Source organism: Podarcis melisellensis, assembly GCF_964234715.1.
Source record: "Podarcis melisellensis genome assembly, chromosome: 2".
NCBI classification, from domain to species: domain Eukaryota; kingdom Metazoa; phylum Chordata; class Lepidosauria; order Squamata; family Lacertidae; genus Podarcis; species Podarcis melisellensis.
In genome coordinates, this window is record NC_138529.1 from 66,412,737 (window position 1) to 66,429,063 (window position 16,327).

General features: G+C 42.5%; 1 protein-coding gene and 1 long non-coding RNA gene across 3 annotated transcripts in view; one reads left to right on the forward strand and one right to left on the reverse strand.

Moving 5' to 3' along the window:
• The window catches only part of CPLX2 (complexin 2), a 128,300-nt gene that overhangs the window by 21,305 nt on the left and 90,668 nt on the right, over positions 1-16,327 (forward strand). The window lies entirely within an intron of this gene.
• LOC309364266 lies at positions 1,937-14,540 on the reverse strand. Its single transcript, XR_014165793.1, has 3 exons — positions 14,185-14,540; positions 11,130-11,186; positions 1,937-2,173 (listed from the first exon to the last, which is right to left on the reverse strand). It is a non-coding gene; the product is annotated as an uncharacterized lncRNA (long non-coding RNA).

Below are 16,327 nucleotides of genomic sequence, written 5' to 3' on the forward strand. Positions count from 1 at the left end.
CAAACTGCTAGGTTGGCAGGAGCAGGGACCAAGCAATGGGAGCTCACCCCGTCACAGGGATTCGAACTGCTGACCTTCTGATCGGCAAGCCCTAGGCTCTGTGGTTTGGACCACAGCGCCACCAGTGTCCCACTCTTTATGTCTTAGGATTGTGCTTTAAATTGCTAAAGTAATAAGGAAGTGCTTCTTCTCACCTCACATAGCCAAAAGATATAGTGGCCATCAACAGCTTGAGGACAGGTTTAAAGTGACAGTAGACAGATTGCGGGGGGGGGGGGCTACAGCTTTCCATAGCTATTATTTATTATTTCAAATGTATAGCTTTCCCTTCCTCCCTGAAAGGAGTCTAGGGCAGATCACAATTATATAATTACATTTTTAAACAACAACAACTGCAGACAGCAGTTTAAACCAGAGTGTGAAAACTTTGTAAAAGCCCCAAACTTGTCTCAAGTCGTTGTTCTTCATGCTACCTTCTACTGATAGGGACCACGAGCAAGACCTTCACCCTCAGATACCTCTGCTGTGCTTATCTTATTTGTTGAGTTTCTTTCTGAATGGTGGCACTTTGTCGCGGCCCATCTCTGCTCTACTGTACTGCTTCTAACTATAAAGAGGAACCAATTTTCCATCATGTCCCCAATGCCTAAGTATAGTTTCTCTGGTTCAAACAAGCCTGTGATCTTTTGGAGAGTCACTGGGTGATGAGGATCCCATTGCTGACCATCAGTATCTTAAAAAAAGAAGAAAGATTAGACATACACTCACCTGCTGGAGCTGTAATACAAGAAAACACATAACTGTCAGATACTTTAAAAAAAAAGAGAGGATCAAAAATATGGTCATAACAGGGATAGTTGTGGAGCTTCTCACTAGTCAAGTTGAAAGCCATATTCATTAGGGGGCTGTGACAGTTTCACAACCACATGCTGTATGGCAGCTCTAAGGGAAATGGATGTATGCTATCTGTGTGAAGAAGAAACTCATTTTTCCCAGTGACAAAATATTGTTTTGAGTTCTGGGAAAACGTATTTGCTCCACAATAAAAAAGCATAGCCTCAAGGGAAGACAAGCGGACGGTATTCTACAAATGAGAAGCAACCGTTGTTATTTATTTATGTAATGAATGTGCATGGCAGCCCTTGACAGAGCAGCAGAAGCGCAATTGACAGATCTCTGCCCTGAGGAGCTTACATTGTAAATTTAGACATGACGGGCAAAGGAGAAGTAGGATGAAGCATGGGTGAGAGAGATGGATATGTACAAATACATCTCCATGTATTTTAGGAATCGTTTCAATTGGACACTGGCAAAGTAGCTGCTGATTTATTTGCCTAAAATGATAAGGAGCTTGATCACGCTGAGAGACCTATAGAGTGCTAAGGGTTTCTTAGAATGAAATTTCTGTTCTTGAAGGGGGGGAGTGCCTATGGGCAGAAGATTGCTTAGTTAGCATTGTTCAGACCTCCAGAGGAATGCTGAAGTGAAAACCCAAGTAGGAGTGGTTGGTTGAAGAGAGAGCACGCATGTAGTACAGGCAATAGAGTGGGAATGGGGAAGCCTCTGATCCTCTAGACGTGTTGAACTACAACTCCCATCAGTACAGCCACTACAATCAATAGAAAGGAATTACAGGAGTTGCAGTCCAACAACACTGGAAGGACCAAAGTTTTCCCAACTTAGTGCAGAAAACTGACACCCTCCTTTTTTTTTCATTCTTTGCCTGTGAGCAGCTTTTGGAGAAGTCAAAGAAATTTAAATTACTAAAGCACCTTAAGGCCATCTTAGGATGCTTCCAAATAACCTGTTTATTGAGCATTCATTCTGATTTGTGTGGAGGTTTGGTGACAGTTGCAACAACCAAGTATTATTACCACACTTTCCATTGCATTTCCCATCACTTTCCTTATCACAAAAAGTCAGTTTTTGGGGAGAAGATTTGTTGTGCAAGACCTCACCATCAGCTGTAATTGCACGACCTGAATTTGCCAAAATTTGATTGAACCCTACCTGAGAAAAGAAGCAGCCTGGAAGTGCTCCTACTATTAGAAGAGGGACTCATTTGTTTTTAATCTACTGAATAGACTTACCCCATCTTTATTCCCTCAAATATGACACTCCCAGGCTGTTGCTGCATCGGGGGGGGGGGGTGGATTCTGCAGCTACTCAGCACCTGTCAGTTGTGCATCAACACAAAATTCACTAAGTTTAAAAATTAAAGAACAGAGACAAATGACTGTGCTTTGCTGGTTTAATATTTAAACATGAAGGCAGTGAGCTTGATTCTGATCTCAGTTGCCTTTGGCAGCAGCCTTTTGGAAGTGGCACCAGGATCCAACCCCACCCCTAATCTGCCATACCTGCACAGCTTGCCCTGAGGTTATACTGCAAAAACAGCCCAATACAATTCCTCTTCTGCTGTGTTTCCCAACAGCCTCCGTCACTAGCTGGGCCTTGCCCTCGAGGTCTTTAAAAGCACCATTTCACTAAGTGATCTTTCAGAGGTTATTGTTACTTTACACCACTTCTTTTTCTTCTTCCTGTTTTTTTTTTTAAAGCAAACTAGAGAATTAGAACAGCAAGATTGAAACCTTTTAGAACTGCAGCCATTATAATGTTCCCACCACATGAGCAATTCATCAGAGAACCAACTTAGCAACAGAGGCTGTGGATTTCCTACCAGTTGAAGTTTTTAATAATAGATCACAGACATTTTTTAAAACACACACACACATTGGATATAATTAATCCCGTCTTAATGTTCAAGGGGGCTGCCCACTGAGTGACCTTGTAGGATCCTTGCCATCTTATTTATATGTATATTTATGGGTTTTCTGCACATTTAGTAAAGCAGTTTAAAAAAAAAAATAAGGACATGGGAAGCTACTGTATACAAGTAAGACTTTTTATCCATTTGGCTCAGCATCATCTACTCTGCCTGGCAGGTTCTGTCCAGCATCGCAGGTGGAGAAGGGCTTTTCCATTGCCTGTCCCTGCAGACACCAAGGTTGAACCCATAACCCAGTTCTGCCATTGGGCTTTGATTCCTCACTAAAGTTCTTCTTTGAGCATTAAAAAGGGGAATATGGGAGGGAAAGTTTGCACCCAAACATTTTTTGAGGTTCGTTTGTTCCAATCTGGAAATTATTTGCAGGCATGGAAACTACAGTATGAACATGGGCTGCCCGGCCCTGCCAGGGTTCCACCATTCATAGTATCATAAGAGTTGGGAAGGAACTCCAAAGGTCATCCAGTCCAACCCCTGCCAATGCACAAAGCCCACTGCTGTAGCATTTGTGATAGGTGGCCATCCAGCCTCTCCTTAACAGTTTCCAATGGGGAGCCATCCTATCTAATCACTTCAGATCAGTGCACAGAAGGGATTGTGATCCAGATGCATGGGTTTTTAAGAGTATAAGGAAACACTGCCATCCTTAGGCTGCAATCCTATGCACACTTAGTAGGGAATGTGTCATGAAACACAGTAGGACTGACTACTGAGCGCACATCAGGATGCCTCTGAACTGCATGAGGTTTTCAGTTTCTGGCAAACCCCATAGTTTTTACAGTTGCCTACTACCCACATAACTGTGGACAGGACTGATGATAACCGGGAAGGTTTGCCTAAAGAAAGTAGGGTAGCACACAGCACAGGATCTTCACAGGTATCAACGTATGTAGTGCAGATCTTCCTGTGAGTGTGGGTTTGTGGCTTTGCAGCATTGTTCACATATAATGTCTTCTATTTGGCTGCTTTAGACATATTGTTACATTTCATTCTCTTGTTTTGTACTCCGTGGTTTAGGATTATATGCATTTACATTTAATCTAGGATCAAAACAAGTTAAGGTGCTTGCAGATTCACCCATGCACCATAAAGCACAGGCACTGAAAATGAAGGTGTTTGCCTTGATTTCCGCATCTTGTAAGCAGCAAGCATATTCTGCTGTCTCAAAGAATGTGCTCTCTTTTTTTTACTCTTTGCATATTATGCCCAGTAATTCAAATAGTGCTGTAGGCAGCCTCATACAAGGCATGCAGCTGTTGTTTTACCTCTCAGGGATTTGGGGAGGTGGGTGTCTAAAGCTGCGACAGAGGGCTCAGCCCCACTTCCGCTTGGCCTGCTGCTTCCCCCCAGGGAAACCCACTCTTTGCTGCTGAATTGGAACAAACATCAATCAAGTTTTCCATGGACTGACATTTGCTCCAATTCCGTACTAGTGAGTGTGATTTCCTGGGGAAAGTGGCAGGGCAAATGGAAAAACTCTCAGACCCATGCTTTGTAGGCACAGGACTGCACAAGTATGGGTGAACCCAGAGTACCGTACAACAACCCCGAGGTGCGGGTCATCCTGCTTTGTTAACTCGGGAACCCTGTGGTTATGTGGAAGAGTTGCCGATGCAGTTTTGATGCAGTCTGAAACAGTCCAAGTGCAGGCATTTTTGCTGCAAAAGGTGTGATTAAAAATGAACCCTCCTGGCCACTTCAGATGAAATTAGATGAACACCCACAGACAGTTTTCCATTGTAAGAGATATTGGGGTCACTGATTTTGTGTGTGTGACATGTCTTAGAAGCTGAAGAGACACCCCCCCAACATGTATTATATCAGACCTTTTGACTGATCCTCTCTCGCTTGTTACTTCTGCACATAAACTTGCCCTTTAGAAAGAGGCCGTTCGGATCCCATCCTTCCTGCTTTCTAGCCCAGTCCAGCGTTTAATGCCAGTAGTAGCAGCTGGAAGAAGGTGTTTGCCCAAGAAAAATGGCCCATGTGCCTCACAGCTGCCACAGAGCTTCCAAAGCATCCAGGGACAGGCAGCTATGACTAATGGGCTCCACAGGCACCTGACAGGAACGGTGCCTTCTCCAAACATACCTCAGGCCAGGCTCAAGCTGTGATGTCACTCCAGAAAATCTCTATTAGAGTCAATTATGTTGCTGCCGCTGCTTCCCTTACTCTGCTTCTCTCAGTGTGCCTCTGATGAATCACCTGCTAAGACTGAAACATAGCTGCTGGAAGAATCTTGATCAATGCTCTAATCTGGAATCAACTAGCACTTTTGCCAAGCCTTCCAGTCTTGAGTGCGTGGCCTCTGTCCACCTGCTTTCGTGGCAACTGGTGAACATCCTCCTTCCCCAGCTTCCCTTTCCTGAGCAAGAATCAGACAAAACAATGTCAAGATTCGATCAAAAGCAACAGTTTACAAACCAGTGGCTGGATGTGAATGGCACTTTGGGAATATGTGCATCAATACTACGATCCTGGCGTTGAAAGCCAGCTCAGGATGCTGCCATCTGCTGCTGCTCTTTAAAAAAAAAAGTGCTTTGTCCATGCCACATGGGCCTGTTAACAATTTACCAGACAGTAAATTACTCTTATTATTAATAGCAATTGAGAATATTCTGTGCCTTCAGTCACATCAACACTAAAAGCTTCCCCCAAAGAATCCTAGGAACTGTAGTTTGTTAAGAGTGCTGGGAATTGTAGTTCTGTGGTGGGTAAACTGCAATTCCCAGGATTCTTTGTGAGAAGCCATGTGGTATAAATATGTGCTTTAAATGTATCATGTGGATGTGGCTACAAGGGTGGGAATCCAGTGTAGTGCTAAGGCAATCATTCCATCAGTGCAAGGATTTCTGCTTGCATAAGGGGATGGTCTCTCCCTCTCCTACCCCTGCAAGCCTCCTAAATCTGTCCTGGGGTCCCCCCAATCCTTTAGAGCAAAAGTAGGGAGGATACAGGTGGGAGGGGGGATACATATTGTTCAAGTGGAAATCCTTGCGCTCATTTGTAGAATACACACCCCAAGTCAAGAAGTTGCAGCCAGTTTTGCAAACTGAGACCCAATTCACACTTTATCCCAAATAGGTGAAAGAGAAAGTATAAGTGACTTAAAGGTAAAGGGACCCCTGACCATTAGGTCCAGTCACGGATGACTCTGGGGTTGCGGCGCTCATCTCGCTTTACTGGCCGAGGGATCCAGCGTACAGCTTCTGGGTCATGTGGCCAGCATGACTAAGCTGCTTCTGGTGAACCAGAGCAGCACACGGAAACACCATTTACCTTCCTGCCGGAGCAGTACCTATTTATCTACTTGTACTTTGACATGCTTTTGAACTGCTAGGTTGGCAGGAGCTGGGACTGAGCGATGGGAGCTCACCCCGCTGCAGGGATTCGAACTGCCAACCTTCTGATCTGCAAGCCCTAGGCTCTGTAGTTTAACCCACAGCGTCCCCCACGTCCCCATAAGTGACTTAGGCATCCTCTATACACTCTTCCGAGTTTCTTTTGACTTGTGCATATTCCCCCTGATTAAACATTTTGCCTCTGACAAACCAGTCATAACTTTCCCTCCACTGTCTCCCAACTCTGGTGCTTGTTCTACCTTACCCCATCACTCCACCCTATCATTATTCCTTTTATGGTAAGTTTAGAGACTTCTGCTTTTAGTGGACCCTTGTCTGCAGCATTTTATGATGCCTGGATTGCCAAGACACTAAGAAGGGCTTCAAAGGGTCCTTGCTTCAGCTCATAACATCTTGTACAGATCCCATTTTGCCTTGGACACATCCCAAATCCCTCTGAGACACCTCACTTCATCTTGGCATTCAGGAGTCTTTCAAATCTTTACACACACACACACACACACACACACACACACACACACACCTTCTTCTTCTTTTAAACAACCATAACATGAAGTGCACTGCCACAACCTACAGCGGCAACTTCGTTCTCAAGACTAGCCACTTAAGAGCAGTGGTGTTAAGAAGCTGAAAGGGTACTTTGCTAGGAATACAGTCAACTGCTTATTAACCTGCGCTTGTGCAGCTACACTCTTCCTGCCTAAGATTCTCTTCTCATGGATTTTGTAGAATGGATTGTTTTGCTCTGGGCAGTGCACACTTTAGCAGCTGTCTCTGCTGAACTAGGTATGTTCGCCTGAGCAAACAGGAGCACTGTGAGCAGGTGGTTAAACATTTCTTTGCCACTTTGTAGAATACATTGCTCTTCTATCTTTGACCAGTTTTACCACATAAACAGACACTATCCATTTCTTTCATTATATATATTTTAAAAGCCTACTTAAAATCAGTTTAAGCAAGAAAATAAGTCCATGAGCAATCAAAGCCCTAGGGTCCAATTGTGCCCATCCACTAGTGAAACAGACTCATGTAATGGGACTTAGTCTTGCTTTCCTTTCCCCTGCAGCCTCCCACACCCCCCCCCCAAATGACTTTAGAAGTTTGGCAGATTTGGAGCAGATTTGGGAGGCAAACGGGGCTGCAGGAGGGAAGAGGAAGGGAAAATCTGCTTGCACAGTCCTGGAGGTCACCCAGACCATGCTGCATTATGCTACCAAAATGCATGAGATCTGTTTGTTTGTCCCAAGCATGTTGTGTATTTGCTGCATTTTGAAAACTGCAGTGTTTAAAAGAAATTTGCGAAGTTGAGCCCACCTAGTAGATGAAATGCAGATACTTTTCAAAACAAAAGAAAGTACTTTGCATGCAATATGTAATTAGTCCTTGGACTTCATTGCCCTGGAGGCCAGTTCCCAGAGGAATGATCCCATCAAGAGTTGCTTATTTATTGCTTTATATACAGCAACTGTTGCTAATTACCACTAGAAGCACTGATCTCGTTCTACCATAGTAGCTCTTAGATTTTGCTGATGTCTGTCTTCCTCATACTGTATGTCAATGGGATGTGGGTGAAGAAATTCAGTGACATGACATTTCTGTCTTGTCCAAAATGGGAAGGGCATATTAATGCCTAGTGACTGATGGGCAAAAGGCTTGCACACATGTTTCTCTTTCAGAGAAAGAACTTTACCATGTTGTTGAATGTATATGTTATTCTAGAGCAAGGATAACCAGTTTCTGGTTTATTCATTTTTAAGGGTTGTTCTCCAAATAGAGGATAAGGGCCCAAAAATTTACCTTCTCCAGTCCATGACAAGTTGTATTTTGTAGTAAAGTTGATGCCACCTGATAATAGATTCATGGAACAGATGCATTCACGAATACTATTAAATGCCCATAAATACATATACATATAGCATACATATTTCATAGTCTGTTTCCTTCAACTTTCAAACAATATTCTTTCCCTTCTGTGTAAAAGTATGGGCTCACTATTCACCATACTTTGATTAAAATTTGGTGGAGCTGTCCCAGTCCAGATGATATATAATAATAATAATAATAATAATAATAATAATAATAATAATAATAATAATAATAATATTTTTATTATTTATACCCCACCCAACTTTCTGGGTTTCCCCAGCCACTCTGGGCAGCTCAAAGCCTATATCAGAACACACTAAAACATCAAACATTAAAAACTTCCTGATACAGGGCTGCCTTCAGATGTCTTCTAAAATTCAGATTGTTCCTTGACATCTAATGGGAGGGTGTTCCACAGGGAGGCCGCTACTGCTGAGAAGACCCTCTGCCTGTTTCCCTGTAACCTCACTTCTCACAGTGAGGAAACCAGAAGAAGACCCTCAGGGAGGACCTCAGTGTCCGGGCTGAACAATGGGGGAGGAGACGCTCCATCAGGTATACTGGGCCGAGGCTGTTTAGGGCTTTAAAAGTCAGCGCCAACACTGAATTGTGTTCGGAAACACCCTGGGAGGCAGGCTGGAATGACCTCACAGGCTTCTAGTTGGCCGTCCCTGTTGAAAAATAGGCTGAGATGCTTGTGTTCCAAAATACGTTTTTAGACACAATTCTGAGCACAGACTGTCGGAATCTTAGCATAGCATTTTTAGCAGAGATTTAGAGGGAGGGATTCTTGCTTCTGTAACCTCTGCTCCAAAGTAACATTGAATTTTGTCATCAATTACACATGATGGGCCAATACTACCCACTCTTTTCTGTAAAACACTCTGAGCTATGCTTAAGGTCATTACAGGATTTCATCTCTGCTATACCATTCTGCTAATGCAATTGTTCTTGGGTTCCCACCCATCCCCAGATTGATATCTGATGCAACTCCAATTTGGGAGCACAAATAGAAGCAATTGAATTTCTTTGTCCCTTATGTCTGTCTCCTCTTATTGTATTGGTTGATCTCAAATATTATAGCTTTGCAGAAGGCAGTTTTCTGTTTGTGCTATTAACAGACAATAAAACGTTAATGAAAAATAGTGTGCAGGGGGAATTTAAGGAGCACAATGCTGATTCTTAGCACAGCTTTGGATTGCTGGCTCAGCTTTTCTCTTCCTTCAGTGGAAGGCAAGATTGGAGAATGAGGCTGCACTGGTAGGGTTCTAAGGGGGCTACTATTTGCTCAAGTGAAGGTGGGAACTGGAGCTAATTGATTGCTTATGCCTCCATTAAGCCTTCTGCAGCCCTTGTGAAACACTTGTTTAGAAAAGTATATGAAAAGGCTGGAGTGATCCTTATTACGAAGGGAAGTTAATCCAGAATATGAAGATCAGTAGAAATGGGGCAGTTTCTATGTTATTCCATTCCCCCAACTTGACCAATTGTGACTTCTCAAATTCTGTTGAGAGCAAAACTGCCTCCTGTTCACTTCACTTGCCAATAAATTGCTGCTGTTGTGTGATCCTTTTGCTTCCATCGTCCAGGAAGAATGATGAGATCATATCCAAACAATCTCTCCATGCTATCCTCACAATGGAGGAGCTTGCTTTAGATGACAGCCCAGTAATTAGCATCAGAAAAGCGCCTGTCTTCTTGAGGGTTCTCACCAGGGGAGTTGCTTCCCTCCTGGGGCTCTCTGCCTAGTGGAGCGCTTTGTTGTTCCAAAATAAGTCTCACTATTGATGTGTCATCCATGGGAGTGAGTGCCAGGTGTAAGGCAGGGCATAAGCAAATGTTTATTTAAAGATTTGCACACCTGCGCAGGATCTCTCTGGGCCTTTGTGTGGTGTCAGAAAGCGGGGAGGATGGAGGGGGGGGAGTTTGAGCAGTTGTGTATCGCCACAAACCTACACTTTGGAAGAAGACTGCCTTTCCTCTGCTTGGGCTATCAGGTGAATGGATGGATCTGCATTGTGCTCAGTTTTTCAGCACAGGTGATATACAGGAGCAGACACATTGTGCAAAACCAAAGCATAAAGGATGTAGCTTCCCCCTCAAACCTTGATGAAAGGCCTAGGAGACAACCCACACAGACATTTCCATATGCTGCCGTATTGGCCCGAATATAAGCCGCACTTTTAAAATTCAAGGGGGAGTGAGACCAAAACCTGAATATAAGCTGCTCCCTTAAAATCCCACAGGCACTCACACCCATTATGTTTTACCATATGTCTGTTTCAGCAGCAATATCATAAAAGCCAGTTTTTGTAAGGCCGCGAATTTAAGCCACACTGTAACTTTTCACGGTCAGAATTTGGGGGGAAAGTGAGGCTTATATGCATGCCAATATGGTATGTATAGACAGGTTTGAGGGAGCAGCTCCTTCTCTCTTTCCTGTACTTATTTTGAGCCTATCTCTACCAACTGCATCAAGAAACCACTGTACTGTACTATAAAACAACATTATGAAACAGCTATGCTAATGTATTTCAGAGCATGGTTTCAAGCTGATATTGCTATGTTACTGGAATAACTGAATGTTCCAACAAATATTTTTAAAAATACACTTGGTACCAGACTAATTTTGATAAGGATATAACGAAGTTGAATCCATGTACTAGAAATTTATTTAATAATTAGTATAAATGTAGGAGATAACTGAGCCCAATGCTGTCGCCATTAACTGCAATTAATTATAATGAATAAATAAAAGATAAAACATTGTTGGGCACTTTGTTGTTATGGAAACAATATGGGTTAATTGAACTAGCTGAACTAATGAATGAAGGGGCATTTAAAATATATGAAGAAATTATTTTTTAAAATTATTATTTATTAAATTTCTATACCACCCTATACCCACAGGTCTCAGAGTTGAAATGCCGCAATCCTAACAACTAGTTTTTAAATACCTGCAACTTAGAAATATAATCTTCAGGTTATTGAGAAAATATGAATTCATTTAACAAAAAACCACTTTTGAAACTTCAAAGATTCAAAATCATAAGAATTTATTGAGTAGGTAATATAAAATCCTTATAGATATAAATATAACAACTAATACTCACCAAAGACCTGCATTTTCAGATTCCAACAAGAGTTTGGAACTGGAAATAGCAGTATATCTGACAACAATTAGTTTAAATGTGAAAGAGAATGTTTATATTTTATTTTTTGATGGTATTTGACAACTGTAAGGCTTATGTATCTTATGTATAACGATACTGAGAATACATGTTGGAGATGTAAAACAGCAAACGCAGATATGGCTCACATCTTTTGGTTTTGTCCCAAGATAAGGAACTTTTGGAAAGAGATAGTGAAAAATTGAAATAATCACAGGTCATAGGTTATCATTAGACCCTTTAATTGTACTTTTTGGCTTTGTAAAAGGCTCAGTGCTGCCTCTAGATACAGAAATTGTGGTGCATCTATTAACAGCTGCTCGAATTCGGAAGAAAACAAGAATTCCAACTATAGAGGATTGGATTGAAACTCCGACATGTAGCATATATTGTAAAACTAACTAATACAATGAGGGTTAGAGAGGGTAGAAGACAGAATAATTTGTTTATACATGAGTGGGGAATGTTTCTTACGTACTACAACAGCAATATTTAAGAGAAGAAAGCAATCTTTAATGTTATTGGGCTTACTCTAATATGTATTTCAGATTTGTGGGTCACCTAACAAGTTCCCTCAATGGAAGTCTAGCACAATGACTTTTGTTTGCGCAACAGTGCTTCCCCCCCACTTTTGCACCCCTCAAAATTGGCTTGAAGTGGGTTACCCCAGAACAGGGTGCAGAGGGAGGATCATTCCATCTGGCAAGCTATCATCTTAGCTTGATCTTGAATTCCTCCATATGTAATTTTATCATTTTAGAACCTGTATGGTGTTCAACTAATGAAATTCTATTATTTAAAAAGTGACTTGAAAGACAGGTTGCTCACCTGCTTTCCCACCCACTAAGCATCGCTGCCAGTTTCTGAGCTGGTGAGGGGCAGGGGGCTTAGTGCAGTGCAGGCACAGCAACAGAGGAGTTCACTCCTAAAAGAGCTTCCTGTTGAGCCTTGCTTGAGCAAGAGGGTTTTCCTGGTTGTTCTGCAACCCTGACATTTGGCTTCCTCCTTGACCCTACTTCCTAGTTTGTTCTTCAGTCCTGGCTTTCCTTCATAGTCTCCTGGCTTGTTGTTTGGTTCCCTGTCATTCTTTAGTCCTGACTACCAACATGCCCTTTCAACTACCAATTCCGGATTCCCAGCTCCTTGCTCACTTCAGACGGCTGATCACAGCCCATATGTGACAGAGGGGGACAGAATAGGACTGAGTTATACTTTACAGGGGTTCCTCTGCATGTGGCTGCTGTGGCTCTGACAAACTTGGTGAAGCCTCTGATGTGTGACTTCCCAACCCAAAATGCATGAAACTCAATAAGCTGCTGATGTGGAAAGAGCACAAAGCAACAGTTGCCCTCATAATAAAAATTCTGGTACTGCTTCCATATGATGCTGTGGGGCTGTCAGTCAATTAAAGCTTTCTTAGTCAATTAATTTTCCTGCTTCTAATCACTTAATCATTAAAATTAAGCAACCAAAGATCAGCCTTACTGCAGCTCAGTGCCGGTGACATTTTGGAGATGCTTAATTCAGATAGCATTGCTCCCTCTTCGCTAGTAGAAAAATGGAAAAATACTGGTTCTTTCTCAGAAAACCTTCTTAAATTGCATAAGACACAATCCGCTTCTCTTTTGCATGCCCCAGTAGAAATTAAGAAATTACTGAAAAGCAGAGGACCAGAAATATGACTACCCTTGACAGCTGAGCCAAAATGTTTTGATACCAAGGCGCTCTCTCCCCCATTGGACACAATCCTATGCATGTCTACTCAGAAGTAAGTCCTGTAGTGTTCAGTGAGCCCTACTCCCAGATAACTACACATACCTTGGAACACCTCTACCAACCACCACTGAAACAACCAGCTGCGTGTTCCTCTGCAGCTTGTTGTTGGAGAAGTAGGCATGGACCTTTCCCACAGCTCAGTACGACCGAGGGAGGAATTATATAACGCCCTCTCTAACTCCCTGGTTGGGAAAGAGTGTGGGCTCCCTTATTTATTAGCCTCACTACAGTGACAATGAAGTAACTAGGTGGGGAGAGCGCAATAACATACTGTTATTTTGCATACCTGTTGCCTTTAGATGCACAAGAATATAGGAAGCCACCTTATACTGAGCCAGACCATTGGTCCATTAAGCTTAGCATTGCCTACACTGACAGGCAGCAGCTCCCCAGGGTTTCTTAAAAGGAACATTTGCAGCTCTACCTTGAGATGCTAGTAATTTATTTATTTAAAAATAACATTAAAGGAAGACTGTGAACGACATAAAACCATCAATAAAATCACATCAATAAAAACTAATTGGCATAACAAACCAGCAAATCAAATTAATCATCAACTTAATTGGATCACCCCTTAGGGAAAACTGGGCTGAACAAATGTGTTTTAAGCAGCCACCTAAACACCAGTGCTGTAGGCACCTGCCTGGCATTTGCTTGAACGAACCTGGAACCTTCTGCATGGAAATCGGATGCTCTACCACTTCCTTGTGTTTTGAGCACGATTGTGGAAGACACCTCAAGAGTGCAGTGTAGCTATGCACAGCTTCTCATTCCTATTCCAATGCAATATGCTTAATGTGCTGGATTGCCATTTGGATGCCACTGTCAAGGGAAGCAGGTTCAATTAAAAATCCACATGTTCAATATACGTTGGGAACTGCCATGCAAGACCAACTTCTATGGGGGGGGGGGACCACTGAATGCAGCACAAATTCCTGCTATGGAAAACCTGCATTGGAATGTTCTGTAAAATAACTGGTAGGCTACTCCATTCAATAATATGTCTCAAACCTACTTTGAAATGACCAGTTAGGTTCTTTTAACCTGTTTAGGTGTTTAACATAGATGAGACTGAGTACTCTGGAAAGGTACAAGTAAACATCAGAGAACCAATATTGGATTTTCTCTATAGTATTGCTTTATTGATTAACAAGTAATTCACACATCAAGACAAGGAATATGCACTCAACCATACATCCATTCATACATCTTCCATACTCACCACTCTTCACTGAAGTGATCAGTTTCAGTAAGAGCCATGGGTAGCAGACAACAGAGCTGTCAATGTCTGGCACACAACTTAGGCTGGAGGGCTTTTACCTTGTTGTTCATCTGTTTCTTGGCATTACACAACTCCTTACTCCCTGTTTTTGGCATCTCACATCCTTGTCCTTGGCATCATCTCACAACTCTTATCTCGAAGGTAAAGTGTAGCCCATCTCCATGCCTCCTTGTATGTGCTGTTCTGTACCGTTCCTAGCACACACTGTTTTTGCCCAAACATCATGATGTTTTCCACATTCCATTAGCGCTTATACAGCACAGTTCACTGACAGTTCACTGACAGTCCAAAGACATCGCATCCATTTTGTGGTGTTCTTCAGCCATCTTGAGGCCCATAAAAACCATGCCATTCGTTACAACTTTTAAGACACTTGAAAGCAAGAGCAAACCAAAACTGGTGCCTTGCACCTTAGAGTGAAAGCTGGTGTAAAATTCTGAACATCCATCACTGCAGGTTCTTCACAGTGGTGTGAATCCAGCTTAAGAACTTGCTTTGCACATGTACATGCCTTGTGCTTCAGATGAGCTGTCTTTTAAAAAGATTAAGGGGACATCTGTAGATACACATGTATATAGGCTTCTTCATATTACCCCCCCCCCAAAGAAAATCACAAACTTGCACAAAAAGGCTGCAAATCTGCTTTGGGAGCACCCCGTTCCCACAGTTTCCAGCAAATGATACTCAGAAGGATACTGCCTCTGACCATGGAGGCAGAGCATTATCAAATTATCCTTTTTTAAATGTGTCATTCTCTGCTCCAAGTTTAGTTTTTCCTATATCTTTCTCTCTATGTGTCATACACACACACACACACACACACACACCATTCGCACAGCTCTTGCCTACATACACCCATTTGCCCTAAACACCATCAGAAACAATGCCATCCACCAGCTTCCAACTGGCCAAGTGTGTAGGCGTTTTCTGTAGGAGATATATTGATTTCTTGCCAGTCTCAGGACTGAAACAGCAGGCAACACTCACATATAGCCTCTAGGGCTACTTTTGAAAAATCAGCATCACAGCACTCCTACCATTGCATGCTGCAACCAAACAACATCCAAGGAACTGTTTCCTCTGCTTGGCTATTGCTTTCTCTGCACCGTTCACCTTGTTCTTTGTAACAGAGCAAGGCAAAGGAGATCTTGGGGCTTTCAGCTATTAATGAAGAAGACTTAACTGAGTGTCATTTATCATGAGTGCAGATGTTCAGTCTCTTAGAACATCTGTGATTCATATGAAGAGAGACAGCAACTGGTAACACATTTAGCAGTAGTTGACAAACAGCTCAAGAATAAACAAGGGTAAAGAAATGATGACTGTTCTCAGTTTTTTTTATAGAAAGGGTCATTTAAGCTGATCTAAACGTTAAGGAAGAATTTACAGTATAGAGTCCTTCTGCAACTGTTGTCATTTCAGATTGTAGGTAAAGATATATCACGTTTTTTGAATGCACCCTTTTGTTACATCTCCTCTGTGCCCCATCTGTATTCCACCATGCTCTCTTCACTCCTGTTCCTCTGCAAAGCCCTGCATCCCCCACCCCCAATACTGTCATCTCCAGGTTTCTTTATACATGAGAAGCAACTGAAGACCCAGCTCCGCACCCCCACCCCTTTTATGTTACATGCTGTTGGGAATTTTAATGCTTCTATGGATACTTTCCTGGAATACATTAACCCACCCCCTGAAGGGGGGGAGAGATAGATTGGAGGAGACCTTCATTTAGCTTGGCAAGTATAGCTGCTTCTCCCCCAACCATGGTGGTTACTGACCCCAAGGGGGGGAAATATGTTGCCTGATAGTACTCTTAAAAATATTCATGTGGCTGTAAGCCTGTCACTCCAAGCACATGCCTTATATATGCTTTATCAATATAGGATCTCATCTGCATGCTCAAAGCTACAAACCTCAGACAACCTTATCAAACAGTGCCTTAATTGCCTGCACAAATTCTCAATAGGGAGAATGGGAGGAAGCAAATCAACCACACATGATGACAGATGTTAGTCACAATGCTTAATGCACTGTTGAAAAGCACTCCAAAGATGCAGGGGTGTGGTGAGAATGGTGGCACGTA